This window comes from Triticum urartu, chromosome 3 (genome assembly GCF_003073215.2).
Source record: "Triticum urartu cultivar G1812 chromosome 3, Tu2.1, whole genome shotgun sequence".
In the NCBI taxonomy this organism is placed as follows: domain Eukaryota; kingdom Viridiplantae; phylum Streptophyta; class Magnoliopsida; order Poales; family Poaceae; genus Triticum; species Triticum urartu.
Window position 1 is genome coordinate 45,360,085 of NC_053024.1, and position 15,359 is coordinate 45,375,443.

Below are 15,359 nucleotides of genomic sequence, written 5' to 3' on the forward strand. Positions count from 1 at the left end.
ACCACCTTGGATGATGCATCTATCTTCTCCAATGCCGCATCTATCATCACCTTGGATGCTGCATCGATCTTCTCTAATGCCGCATCTATCATCACCTTGGATGCCGCATCGATCTTCTCTAACGCCGCATCAACCTTCTCAGACCTTACTTCAATATTCTCAGACATCGCTTTAGAGCCACGATTCTGATTGTCATTGATTGTTGATCGATTCATTCCTCGTTCCTTATGGGACCCCAATGGCACTGGCTCAGATGGTGCATCTGCCACGAATGGTTCCGGTGGCAGCTGGAAGAGATCTGGCCTCTGCACCCAGATGAGCCTCTGCAGGTATGCACCGTAGTAGCATGCCCTGTTGGTGCTCTTCTTAATCAGGTGTTCCATTTCATCGTCCACTCGGTCCCAGAGTAGACCCGTCCAGTAAACACGATGCGCCCGATGATACTGCACACAGCTCGAGTTGCAATCCAACACAATAGGTAGTCTGCGCTTCCTGTCAGTGGAAGCCTTTATTGGCGCCAGAATGTAAACCTTCATGAACTCTTTGGCAGCGGAGTCCACGACGGTTCTAGCAGGACCAGACCGTCTAGGTCTTCCTAGGAGGCAGAGCGCCTGGGCGAATGAATCAAGGGAGACCTCGATTCTTTGGCCACGGACGGAGCTCCATCCGGGCTTCGAGTAATCTGGCTCGTAGTTGGCGATGAGCTCGGCGACGAGGTCGGGGTGCGGGGCCCTGGAGGAGGGGAGGTCGAGGCGGACGAAGTCGAGGAGGCCGAGGGCGTGGAGGCCTTCGTCGTGGGCGGCGGACAGGGCCGGCGGCGGATCAAGGAGGCAGAGGTTAGCACGGATGCGGCGGAGGCGCGCCTCACTGTGTCAGCACCATGGCTTCAACTACTGCGGGCATGCCGTCAGGAGGAAATAGAGAGTAGTAGAGGGAGTGTGTTTGGGCCTAGCCTAGGGGTTATAGCAAGTGCTGGGCCGTGTCGTTGGGCCTTGGAGTGTGAGAGCCTGTAAGTGGCCAGGAGGATATAACCTGGAGGTGTGCGTCTGTAAACGATAGCTATGATGAATTGATTCATTGCTCACTTTCTCTTCCATCCCCTTTCCTCCTTCCTTCTTCCCCTTCCCCACGGAAACCTCACCTACTCGCTCCTACCTACCCCGATGGCGATCAGGAGATCCCAGTACATCACTGCTGGTATTCAGAGCTTGGTCTGACCCGTTTGCGCTTCCCTATTCTCTTGATCTAGCTGGTAAATCCTGCGGAAGGTTGCAGAACGCCCTCGGGTTTGATCTGCGTAAATCCAGAAGTGGGTTAGCGGATTCGGGGCGGGAGCAGCAACAACGCCGTCCAAGCCGAGTGTGCAATCGAGGAAGGTGATTTCGGCCATGGAGGCGTTTGAGGAGAGATTGATGAAGGAATTGGAGGCCCTCAAATTTGTGCGGGACAAAATTGAGGGGATTGACGCAATCTCGTCGCGGCTGGAGGAGATCGATAAGAAGATGGAGGAACAAGCTGGCCGGATCGATGCAGTACAAGCAAAGGTGAACCTCACGATGAGCTCGATCGCGGATGTGCGCCAAGAGCAAGTTTCGGTGGCCAAGGGGGCCAAGGCGGCGCAGCAGACCGCCTCACCGCGCGACGCGACCGAGGCGTTGCTGCCCTCGCCACCTCCGCATCCCCCGCCTCCGCCCTTACAAGTTCCCTGACCACAGCCGCAAACTAGATCTTCAGCTCAACCGGATCCAGGACGTGTGGAGGGTCAGACCCCGGAGGGGCAGTCGTCACGCAGGCCATGGATGCCGAAAATGGACTTCCCATGATTTGAAGGGGACGATGTTCGCATCTGGATCGATGGTTGTGAGTCATTCTTCCTGCTCTATGACATCCCGGAGAACTTCAAGGTAACATCAGCTACTCTGCACTTGGGAGGTGATGCTGCACATTGGTATCTCACATACAAATAGGAGGTGGGATGGGTGGAATGGCGTCAGTTCAAAGAGGCTGTCATACAAGAGTTTGATGCTCACTATCAGCGGGATAAGATGAAAGCGCTGCTGATGTTGAAACAGGAAAGCACTGTAGATGAATACAAGAGAAGTTTCCTTCAGTTAGTCTATCAGGTGCGGCTGTATGACCCTGCTATCAGTGATACCTTCTTGGTCACACGGTTTATTTTAGGATTAAAAGAAGAATTGCGTTGGGCAGTGGAGATTCAGTTTCCACTCACAGTGGCAGCAGCTGTAGCATTTGCATCCGTTCAAGAGGGAACTCTGCTTCGAGCTCGGGCACCACGACAATTTCCAAAATCCAGTGTCACTAAACCTTACAGCAAAGGGGGGCAAGCCTCTGGGGATATCTGGCACGCACGACAACTGAAAGAGTACCGCCATGCAAATGGTCTCTGTTTTGGGTGTGGGGAGAAGTTTGCCCCAGGTCACAGTTGTGCTAAACCTGCGGTGGCTCAAGCAAATGCCATAGTTGGGACTGACACTGATGCTGACCGAATACCTGACGCCGTGTTGGACGCCATTGCTATGCAGGAAGCAGTCGAAGAAGAGCTCCTGTTATCTGTCAATGCTCTCTCCGGTGCAGATCATCCCAAAACAATTCGATTGAGAGCAATGGTGGGAAATCAAGTTGTGATTATTCTCCTTGACTCCGGCAGTACACATAGTTTCATTGATGAAGCTATCCTGGACAGATTGAAACTGCAGCCACAATCTCTGCAGACAGCTCTGTCAGTTAAAGTAGCTAATGGGGAGGTGTTACCTTGTAAAGCTGAACTTCCAGAACTCACTTGGTGGATACAGGGCAACACTTTCAGTTACCCACTGAAAGTGGTGGAGTTAGGAGGACATGACATAATCCTGGGAATGGATTGGCTCGAACAATGGAGTCATATGACTTGCCATTGGAAGGAAAAGTGGGTTCAATTTCTCTACAAAGGCACAGAAATAAAACTGAAGGGCATTCAGACTCAGCAACCAGCAGTGTTACAGAGAATGTCAGTTGATCAAGTGTTGAAATGGGAGAAAGGAAATGATATATGGGCCACTGCTGTGCTTATGCCTAAGGAAAGTCCAACTTCAGTAGCCCCTCCGGAACCTATACAACAGCTCATTACTGAATATCAGGACATATTTCAAGAGCCCAAGACACTCCCTCCCCACATGACTTTTGACCATGCAATCCATCTTATCCCTGATGCTCAGCCAGTTAATTCCAGGCCTTATCGATACTCACCTCTACAGAAAGATGAGATAGAGAGGCAAGTGGAGGAAATGCTTAAAGCTGGACTAATCACACCTAGCATGAGTCCCTTTGCATCCCCTGTTCTATTGGTGAAAAAGAAGGATGGTTCATGGAGATTTTGCATTGATTATAGAAAATTAAATGCTATCACTATGAAGAACAGATTTCCTATGCCAATTGTGGAAGAATTATTGGATGAGTTGGTTGGAACAACCTATTTTTCCAAGATAGATCTAAAGGCCGGGTACCATCAAATTAGAATGGTTCCTCAAGATGAGTTCAAGACTGCCTTTAAGACACATCTGGGACAATACCAATTTAAGGTCATGCCTTTTGGTTTGGCAATGGCCCCATCCACATTTCAGTGTGTCATGAATTATCTGTTGCACCGTATATTAGGAAGTTTGTGCTCGCCTTTATGGATGATATTCTAGTCTTCAGTCAAACTCTGGAAGAGCATAAGGAGCACTTAAAGGTGGTGTTTCAACTGCTCAGGGAGCATCAATTTTATGCAAAAGAATCCAAATGCTCCTTTGCTCAGTCTCAGTTGGAATATTTGGGCCATATCATCTCTGACAAAGGGGTGGCCACAGACCCAGCCAAGACAGAGGCTATGGTTAAGTGGCCAGTGCCAACTAACCCAACTGATCTGCGAGGGTTCTTGGGGCTGACTGGTTACTATAGAAAATTTGTGAAGGGCTATGGAGTGTTGGCTAGACCACTAACAACCTTGCTTCAGAAGAAAGCTTTTCAATGGAGTGAGGAGGCCAACCTAGCTTTACAAGCTCTCAAGAAGGCCATGACCTCTACTCCGGTGCTGCTTTTACCTGACTTCTCTAAACAATTCACTATAGAGACAGATGCTTGTGCAACGGGCATTGGAGCAGTGTTGGCTCAGGAGGGACACCCTATAGCATTTTACAGCAAGGCTTTGAGTGTGCGAAACCAGCAGCTCTCCATTTATGAGAAAGAATTTTTGGCTATCATCATGGCGGTGGAGAAATGGAGAGCCTATTTGAGCATGGGGGCCTTTCATTATTAAGACGGATCACCAGAGTCTTTGTCACCTGGGGGATCAAGTGCTTTCAACTGAATTGCAAACAAAAGCAATGACAAAATTGGTAGGATTGGAATTCAAATTTCAGTATAAGAAAGGAGTGGAGAATGTGGTTGCTGATGCTTTATCCAGGGTGGGTCATCTTATGGCCACTCGATTAATTTCCCACACTCAGCCAGCATGGATGCAGGAAGTTTTAAATTCATATACAGTGTACAAGGAAGCACAACAACTTCTGCAGAAATTGGCCCTTTCCTCAGAGCCTCTGGATGGCTACAGTCTGCAAGAGGGAATTATTCACTATCAAGGAAGGATTTGGCTAGGGGCTAATACAACCCTCAAAACTATAGTTATTGCTAACTTTCACTCCAGTGCAGTAGGGGGACACTCTGGAATTCAAGCAACTTATCAGCGGGTCAAGAAACTGTTCTGCTGGACAAATCTGAAACAAGATGTTCAAGACTTTGTCAAACAATGTGGAGTCTGTCAGCAAGCTAAGAATGAACATTGCAGATCTCCGGGCTTGTTAAATCCATTGCCTGTGCCTCAGGGGCCTTGGCTGGACATTACAATGGATTTCATTGAGGGACTGCCTAAATCAAATGGTTACTCCTCTATCCTCGTGGTGGTCGACAGGTTTACAAAATACAGTCGTTTTATCCCACTCAAGCATCCATTCACTGCTCCTGTAGTAGCAAGAGCATTTCTGGATCAAGTGGTCAAGCTACATGGCCCTCCCAAAACTATTATCTCAGACAGAGACAAATTCTTCACTAGTGTTTTCTGGAAAGAGTTTTTCAAATTATGGGGCACTAAACTCTTGATGAGCATGGCCTATCATCCACAAACTGATGGACAAAGCGAAAGGGTGAATCAATGTCTAGAAATGTATTTGAGATGTGCTGTGCATGATCAACCTAGACAGTGGCAATCTTGGCTTTCTGTGGCGGAATTCTGGTATAACACCAACCACCACACCTCTTTGGGTTGCTCTCCTTACAAAGCTCTCTATGGACATGAACCTCATTATGGTACATTTCCTGTGACCTCCTCTTCTCCACACCCTGATGTGCAGCAGTGGATTTCTGAAAATCAAGCACACTGTGATCAGCTCAAAGAACATCTCTTGAGAGCTCAGACCAGGATCAAACATTATGCTGACCAACAAAGAAGTGAAAGAGAGTTTCAGGTTGGCGACAAGGTGTACCTCAAGTTACAACCCTATGCTCAACATTCAGTGGCCAACAGGCCTTGTCCAAAATTGGCCCTCAAGTTCTTTGTGTTGGGTTTCGTAGTAATTTCAAAAAAAATTCCTACGCACACGCAAGATCATGTGATGCATAGCAACGAGGGGAGAGTGTGATCTACATACCTAGTAGATCGACAACGGAAGCATTTGGTTGATGTAGTCGTATGTCTTCAAGATCCGACCGATCAAGCACCGAAACTACGGCACCTCCGAGTTCGAGCACACGATCAGCTCGATGACGATCCCCGGACTTCGATCCAGCAAAGAGTCAGGGAAGAGTTCCGTCAGCACGACGGCGTGGTGACGATCTTGATGTACCACAGCAGCAGGGCTTCGCCTAAACTCCGCTACAGTATTATCGAGGACTATGGTGGCTGGGGGCACCGCACACGGCTAAGGAATAGATCACGTGGATCAACTTGTGTGTTCTAGGGTGCCTCTGCCTCAGTATATAAAGGACTAGAGGGGGGGAGGCTGGCCGGCCAAGCACTGGTAGCAAAAGGTCCTATAGTCCCGGTTCGTAAGGGCCTTTAGTCCCGGTTCAGGAACCGGGACTAAAGTATCGGTACTAATACCTCCACCCTTTAGTCCCGTTTCAATCCAGAACCGGGACTAAAGGCCCTCCACGTGGGCAGTGCGCAGAGCCCAGTCAGGAGACCCTTTGGTCCCGGTTGGTGCCACCAACCGGGACCAAAGGGTCTCCTGACTGGGCTCTGCGCACTGCCCACGTGGAGACCCTTTGGTCCCGGTTGGTGGCACCAACCGGGACCAATAGGCATCCACGCGTCAGCACTTCTGTGCATAACTCATCAATTACATTACTATAACCTTGACTAATATATATAAGGGAAACCGAATACGCACAAGACAGTAACACTCACTTGAAGTTGTAAGGAAAGAGTATTATATCTTTGTTTTGATTTATTATCAACGATTCTAGCATGCTGGCCTCGGTTTCTGCGGCATGAAATTTAACCTGAGTTGCATCTATGAGATTTGTGTTAATGAACCCAATATCACCGACTTGTCTTTTCTTCAATTCGATGATCTTCAATCTGCATAATATAGTGAGGATGATTATAAATACATGCAATGAAAGAGCTAAGCTATATAGAGAAACTTAATGACAGAAGTAGTACTACTTACAGACAGTAGCAGGTGACAGTTGCTTTATCGAGGGCCAATTGATTGAAGAACTGATAGAACTCCTCAAATGGAACAGGCAACAGATCAATTCCAACGAGGTCATGCTCCGGTTTAACTCTCGCAAACAAAGTACTCCTCCCCCCAGAGTCTCTACAGATTTTCAAGTACCAATCATGCAATCTTCGCATCATCGTTGATAGAGATCTTTCATCTTTGACGAGAGGCTTCCCGTACTCGTATCTTTGTATTTGCACGTCCATGGGGTCATAATGTACTTCGTCGGGCAGGTAATCTGCAGGATTGCTATAACCGGGCACCATACTCGGATCATTATCGACGTTGTGGCTAGGCACCTTGAGCGGGGGGCACGATTGCTTCTCTTGTTCGCCGAGCTGGGCAATTTGTTTCCCAGCTCGTCGTTGTTTCAGCCTTTGATCACTGACAGTACTTCCCGACCGCTCCGCTTCGGCAAATTCCTTTCCAATAATGCAGTCATAGTTTCCTTTCGGCGAATCAGACTTCGGTGTTTTTGTCAGGGCAGCCAGAGTGCACTTCACTTTCACCCGATCTACCTTCTCCTCCGGAGGTGGATGTTTCTTTGCTTTCACCCCTTCAAAGAATTTCTTCACTTCTTCTCGCGCGATCTCGGCGTTCTCCTCCTGGGTCCTCTCGTATGGTAACTTCTCTGGAGTCTTCAGAGAAGGACCGAATCTGTATGTCCTCCCGCCTCTGGTTGTACTGCTAGACGCCGACCGAGCAGACGTAGCAGTTGTCTTCTTTACTTGCTTAAGCGGCGGAGGAGAAGGACTACGACGCACCGGAGCAGCTGGAGCGGCGGCAGGTCTCTTCCACCCTTGCTGACGAGGCGGAGAAGGAGGAGGCGGGCTGCTCGGGCGCGTCGGCGCAGGCGGAGAAGGAGGCGGAGTGCCGCCGCGCGCCGGAGAAGGAGCCGGCCGAGGGCCCTGATCGTCACTCGCCGGAGGAGGAGGAGGCGGTGGAGGCGGAGTGCCCTGACTCGCCAGAGGAGGAGGAGGAGGCGGTGGCGTCCAGTTCGGAAGGTTGATGAGGTCCTTCCGCCATAGGCATGGAGTCTTCAGAGCAGACCCCAGCCGAGTCTCCCCTTCACCGGTAGGGTGGTCAAGCTGGAGGTCCTCAAATCCCTCCGTTATCTCATCCACCATCACCCTAGCATATCCTTCTGGAATCGGCCGGCAGTGAAAAGTTGCGCCGGGTTCAGTAGGATAAACAGAGCCAACAGCCGCCTTGACCTTCAAATTCATCCATTGCGTCATAAGGTGGCAATTTTGAGACTCCGTGATAGCATCCACGGGATAGCTGGCAGGAGCCGTCAAGGCATGCTCTAGCTGAAGCAGCTCGGTGGAAGCCACGTTGCTTCTGCGCTGAGATGGCGGGGTAGCTTCGGGGGAGGCTTCGGCAGTACGTTTGCTACGATTTGCTTCTCGTTCCTCTATCGCGTCCACCCTTGCTTGCAGCGCCTGCATTTGGGTCTGCTGCACTTTTTTCCTCCTCTCATGGGATTTGTAACCGCCTGCGTCCGGAAACCCAACCTTCCACGGAACGGAGCCTGGCGTGCCTCGTGTCCGTCCAGGGTGCTCAGGATTCCCGAGGGCCATTGTGAGCTCGTCGTTCTCTCTGTCTGGAAAGAACGTCCCTTCCTGCGCTGCTTCGATATACTGCTTAAGCTTACTGACTGGTATGTCCATTTGATCGTTCGTCCAAATGCACTTCCCTGTTTCAGGGTCCAGGGTTCCGCCAGCCCCGAAGAACCAAGTCCGGCAACGGTCTGGCCAGTTATTTGTCTCTGGTTCGATCCCTTTATGAACCAGATCATTCTCACTCTTGGACCACTTAGGCCGGGCTACGAGGTAGCCACCTGACCCCGTGCGATGGTGAAGCTTTTTCTTCGCGGCATTTTGCTTGTTTGTCGCCGACATCTTCTTACTCTTTTCTGATGTCTTGTGGGCCACAAATGCGGGCCAGTGATCTCTGATCTTCTCATATCTGCCCTTGAATTCTGGTGTCTCATTTTTTTCGACAAACTTATTCAGCTCTTTCTTCCACCTCCTAAATAGTTCTGCCATCCTCTTCAGAGCAAAAGACTTGATTAATTTCTCTTTAACTGGGTTCTCTGGATTATCCTCAGGCGGTAGGGTGAAATTTGACTTCAGCTCAGTCCAAAGATCATTTTTCTGCATATCATTGACATAAGACACCTCAGGGTCTTCTGTAGCTGGCTTAAACCATTGCTGGATGCTTATCGGGATCTTGTCCCTAACCAGAACCCCGCACTGAGCAACAAATGCGCTCTTTGTCCGGAGGGGTTCAATAGGTTGGCCGTCGGGTGCGATTGCTATGATCTCAAACTTTTCATCCGAGCTCAACTTTTTCTTCGGGCCTCGTCTCTTTACCGAAGTTGTGCTCGATTCGGAGGGCTAGAAAAAAGAACAAAGACTTAATTAATATGTGTACATACCAAAACAATGAATGCATCAATCAGCTAGTCAGCATAGGCTTAACTAATATATATACCTGGCCGGACTCGGTTCGGTCACCGGAGCCGTCATCACGGTCTCCTTCTTGCACCGGCATTGGGTCACCGGAGCCGTCCTCATGTTCTTCTTCTTGCACCGGCATTAGGTCACCGTAGCCAGATTGTTCACCCTGTCCTTCTAGACCATCGGTTTCGTTGAGAAACAACGAGATGGCATCACTTCCTTCTGCGATTATGTCCCTCAACAACGCTTCTTTTGTTGCTTCGTCTAGGGCGGTGTCCATAGTTTCTACAAATATTTACAACATGGCAATTATTATTCAAACATGATAGATGGATATATTAGTGCCAAACGTAGAACTAGCTACCTAATCATAGTAAGCTATCGGGAGGGGGTATATATCGACAACGACGACACTACATCTATGTCCCTCGACGACCCTCGTTCCCGATAAAAAAAAGAGGAGGAAGAAGAAAAATAAGAGGAGAAGAAAGAATAGAGGAGAAGATCTCCTCTATTCTTTCTTCTCCTCTTATTTTTCTTCTTCCTCTCATGTTCGAGAGGATCGCCGAGGGGTCGGGAGGTTGCCTAGTGTCTCAGGATTCAACAAAACCATGTCTTCATCATTAGGCAAAAGTAACATGTGCATGATGGTACGAAGCTCTTCAAAGTTGTTCTGGAACAGACTCCCAGATAGGATAATCCGCCTTTTGGTACAAAGTTCAGCAAGAGCCTTCCGAATATCGCTATTTGGAAGGCCTTTGCTGAATTCGTACCAAAAAGCGGATTATTCTATCCGGGACACCATTCCAGAATAACTTTGCAGAACTTCGTACCAACATGCCCTGGTTACTTCCGGCTAATGATGAAGGCATGGATTTCTTCAATACTTTGACACTAGGAAACCTCTCTCGACCCCTCGAACCCTCGACGACCCTGGAACCCTCGACCCCTAGACGACCCTCTTCTTCCCTCAGTTAATATGTATCTGCGAGATTAATTTTTGGTTTCGATGTGCAAAAGCAAACCATTTCTATCGGAAACATTCCTATAATGAATTCCTTAGGAACCTTTATTATAAATGGAATATACCGAATTGTGATCAATCAAATATTGCTAAGTCCTGGTATTTACTACCGCTCGGAATTAGATCATAAGGGAATTTCTATCTACACTGGCACTATAATATCAGATTGGGGGGGGAGATCGGAATTAGCAATTGATAAAAAAGAAAGGATATGGGCTCGCGTGAGTAGAAAACAAAAGATATCTATTCTAGTTCTATCATCAGCTATGGGTTCGAATCTAAGAGAAATTCTGGATAATGTTTCCTACCCTGAAATTTTCTTGTCTTTCCCGAATGCTAAAGAGAAGAAGAGGATTGAGTCAAAAGAAAAAGCTATTTTGGAGTTTTATCAACAATTTGCTTGTGTAGGTGGGGACCTGGTATTTTCGGAGTCCTTATGCGAGGAATTACAAAAGAAATTTTTTCAACAAAAATGTGAATTAGGAAGGATTGGTCGACGAAATATGAATCGGAGACTTAATCTTGATATTCCTCAGAACAATACATTCTTGTTACCACGAGATGTATTGGCCGCTACGGATCATTTGATTGGAATGAAATTTGGAACGGGTATACTTGACGATGACGATATGAATCACTTGAAAAATAAACGTATTCGTTCGGTTGCGGATCTGTTACAAGATCAATTCGGATTGGCTCTTGGTCGTTTACAACATGCAGTTCAAAAAACTATTCGTAGAGTATTCATACGTCAATCGAAACCGACTCCCCACTGTTTACTTTTGTAACTTTGCCAACAACTTCAAATCTTTATAATAACTACTTATGAGACCTTTTTGGCAACATACCCTTATCACAGTATCAGTGCAAGATATTTTGATCAAACACGAAGTCCATTGGCACACATACGTTCATTGGGTAACAAAGGGGTCGATAAAAGTCAGGTCTGAATATTTCCTATGCGTCCGCAGATGAACGGTTTTGAACGCGGGGACATCATTCATGGTTATAGCGCGCGAGTCCGCTAGGAGAATCATTGGTCCAGATCCACTAAAATAAGGTTCGTCGCAAGTTAGTTTCGGAGCCGAGATATTCATGAGTCACTATGGGCGTATTTGTCCAATTGACACGTCTGAAGGAATCAATGTTGGACTTACTGGATCCTTAACAATTCATGCGAGAATTGATCACTTGTGGGGATCCATAGAGAGTCCGTTTTATGAAATATCTGCTGAGAAAGCAAAAGAAAAAAAAGAGAGACAGGTGGTTTATCTATCACCAAATAGAGATGAATATTATATGATAGCAGCAGGAAATTCTTTGTCCTTGAATCAAGGTATTCAGGAAGAACAGGTTGTTCCGGCTAGATACCGTCAAGAATTCTTGACTATTGCATGGGAACAGATTCATGTTAGAAGTATTTTTCCTTTCCAATATTTTTCTATTGGGGGTTCTCTCATTCCTTTTATTGAGCACAATGATGCGAATCGGGCTTTAATGAGTTCTAATATGCAGCGCCAAGCAGTTCCGCTTTCTCGGTCCGAGAAATGCATTGTTGGAACTGGATTGGAACGCCAAACAGCTCTAGATTCGAGGGTTTCCATTATAGCCGAACGCGAGGGAAAGATCATTTCTACTGATAGTCATAAGATACTTTTATCAAGTAGTGGGAAGACTATAAGTATTCCTTTAGTTAACCACCGTCGCTCTAACAAAAATACTTGTATGCACCAAAAACCCCGGGTTCCACGGGGTAAATCCATTAAAAAAGGACAAATTTTAGCAGAAGGAGCTGCTACAATTGGGGGCGAACTTGCTTTAGGAAAAAACGTATTAGTAGCTTATATGCCATGGGAAGGTTACAATTTTGAAGACGCAGTACTAATTAGCGAACGTTTGGTATATGAAGATATTTATACCTCTTTTCACATCCGGAAATATGAAATTCAGACGGATACGACAAGCCAGGGCTCCGCTGAAAAAATCACTAAAGAAATACCACATCTAGAAGAACATTTACTCCGCAATTTGGACAGAAATGGAGTTGTTAGGTTGGGATCCTGGGTAGAAACTGGTGATATTTTAGTAGGTAAATTAACGCCTCAGATAGCGAGCGAATCATCTTATATCGCGGAAGCTGGATTATTACGGGCCATATTTGGCCTTGAGGTTTCCACTTCAAAAGAAACTTCTCTGAAATTACCTATAGGTGGAAGAGGGCGCGTTATCGATGTGAAATGGATCCAAAGGGACCCGCTCGACATAATGGTTCGTGTATATATTTTACAGAAACGTGAAATCAAAGTTGGGGATAAAGTAGCCGGAAGACATGGGAATAAAGGGATCATTTCCAAAATTTTGCCTAGGCAAGATATGCCCTATTTGCAAGATGGAACACCCGTTGATATGGTCTTCAATCCCTTAGGAGTACCCTCCCGAATGAATGTGGGACAAATATTTGAAAGCTCGCTCGGATTAGCGGGGGATCTGCTAAAGAAACATTATAGAATAGCACCCTTTGATGAGAGATATGAGCAAGAGGCTTCAAGAAAACTTGTGTTTTCAGAATTATATGAAGCCAGTAAAGAAACAAAAAATCCATGGGTATTTGAACCCGAGTACCCGGGAAAAAGCAGAATATTTGATGGAAGAACAGGCGACCCCTTTGAGCAACCTGTTCTAATAGGGAAGTCCTATATCTTAAAATTAATTCATCAAGTTGATGAGAAAATTCATGGGCGTTCTACTGGGCCCTACTCACTTGTTACACAACAACCGGTTAGAGGAAGAGCCAAGCAAGGGGGAACAACGAGAAGGAGAAAAAGAGTAAGGTAATATGGGTGGTATTTTCTCTGTCTTCGTTTCGCGCATCATATTTTACAGACTTACTTATAAATCCCTTTATCACTATTCTTCCTACACCTCCTCGCTCTTTTTCCTAAAATCTAATGCTTTTACGATCTGGGGAAACAGAATTAATCGCTAATCATTTGACGATCCTCTAGAATCTTTCACGATTGCTCGTTCGACGATATCTACACGAATCTTTGGCTCTTAGAACTTTGAATCATTTTTCTTTTGGTTATACTCTGAATAAGGACACTCCACGGTTCACACTAGTGCTTGAGGAAGTTGAATCCGGAATAAAATATACTTTATTCTTCGTTGCTATAGGGATCATATTATTCAGATGCATTGACTAAACAATCTATAACAGCAATCAACGTAGTCACAAATATAGTTCGGTGGATGTGTGAGATACATGTGGCCTTCGGTGTCGGACACTACATCCACGTCCCACAAGTGACGTGGGGGTCGAAGCCCGCGCCACTTGTGGGATGTGGATGTAGTGTCCGACACCGACGGTACATGTATCTCACACCGACGATACTTTCTATTTAGGGTTTCTCCTCTACCGCTCGGCGACCCTCTCGACGACCCTCGTTCCCGATAAAATAAAGAGGAAGAAGAAGAAGAAAAAAGAAGAGAAGAAAGAATAGAGGAGAAGACTTCCTCTTCTTCCTCTCTTCTTCTTCCCCTTCTTCCTCGCCTCTCTCATGAATGTCCGGCGTTCTCGACCCCCCCCCACGTGTCGAAGAAAAAAAAGAAGAAGAAAAATAGGAGAAGAAGAAAGGAATAGAGGAGAAAAGAGAAAATAGAATATATATTCTATTTTTCTCTTCTTCTCCTCTATTCCTTTCTTCTTCTCCTCTTCTTTTTCTTCTTTTTTCTTCTTCTTATTTATTTCTCCCCGTCTTCCTCTCCCCCCTCGGCGACCCTAGACCCCCTCTCGACCCCCTCTTCTTCTCCCTCTTCTAATTCATTTTTTCATATGAATACACAAACATTTTCATATTTACAATAATTAATATCACCAAAAAAATCTATGAATAGAAAAAAATCCTATATTCTTTCTTCTCCTTCATATTTACTATTTTTTGCATATGAACAGAAAAAAATCTATGAAAAAAATCATATGAAAAAATCCTATATTCTTTCATATTTACTATTTTTTGCATATATACATGAAAAAAAGCATATAACAGGAAAAAAGCATATAACAGAAAAAAAGCATATAAAAAAAATATGCTAGCTAGGGCGCCGCGGCCGGACCAGAGGACGACGGAACGGCGACGCGGGCGACGGCGACGGCGACGATGGGGGCGGGCGGGCGACGGCGACGGCGACAGCGGGGCGGCGCGCGGCGCGGGCGACGGCGACGATGGGCGCGGGCGACGGCGACGATGGGGGCGGGCGGCGTCGGGGCGGCACGCGGAGCGGGCGACGTGGGCGACGGCGACGGGGGCGGGCCGGGGCGGCACGCGGCGCGGGCGACGGCGACGATGGGGGCGGGCGGCGTCGGGGCAGGGACGAGAGGGCGGTGCGGGGCGGCGCAGGGACGAGGGCGACGGCGACGGGGGCGGGCCGGGGCGGCGCGGCGCGGGCGACGGCGACGATGGGCGCGGGCGACGGCGACGATGGGGGCGGGCGGCGTCGGGGCAACTGCAGGATGAGAATGAAAAAATGCTAAGTGCTTCCTTATATAGAACAGGCTTTAGTCCCGGTTCGTGGCAGCAACCGGGACCAAGGTGTGGCATTAGGCCGGGGTGGTGCCACGAACCGAGACCAAAGGTCAATTTTCGGCAGGCCAAAGGGCGGGAAGCGGCGACCTTTGGTCCCGGTTGGTGCCACCAACCGGGACCAATGCCCTTGTGCGCCCCGCGCCCAGAAGTTTAGTCCCACATCGCTAGCTGAAGGGCGCCGATACTGGTTTATAAGCGTTGCTCTGCCTCCCCTTTCGAGCTCCTCTCAAATGCAGGCTTTCGGGCCTAAACTGCTACTGCCTGTGGGTCTATTGGGCCACTGCGGGCCTGAATCCTGGCCCATGTAGGGTTTCTAGTCGTATTCAGGCCGTGGAGGCCCAGTAGGTGGCATTTTTTTTGGTTTTTTCTTTTCTAATTCTACATTTTTTTATTTTTTTATTTTTTGTTTCTACTTAAAACTAAATAATTACAGTTTTTTTAGTGATTCTTTTTGCTTTTAGGTCACAAAAATTTATAAACTTTTGTTTAGTTGCCATTAGTTTTAAATTTTAAATTAGTTTAAATTTGG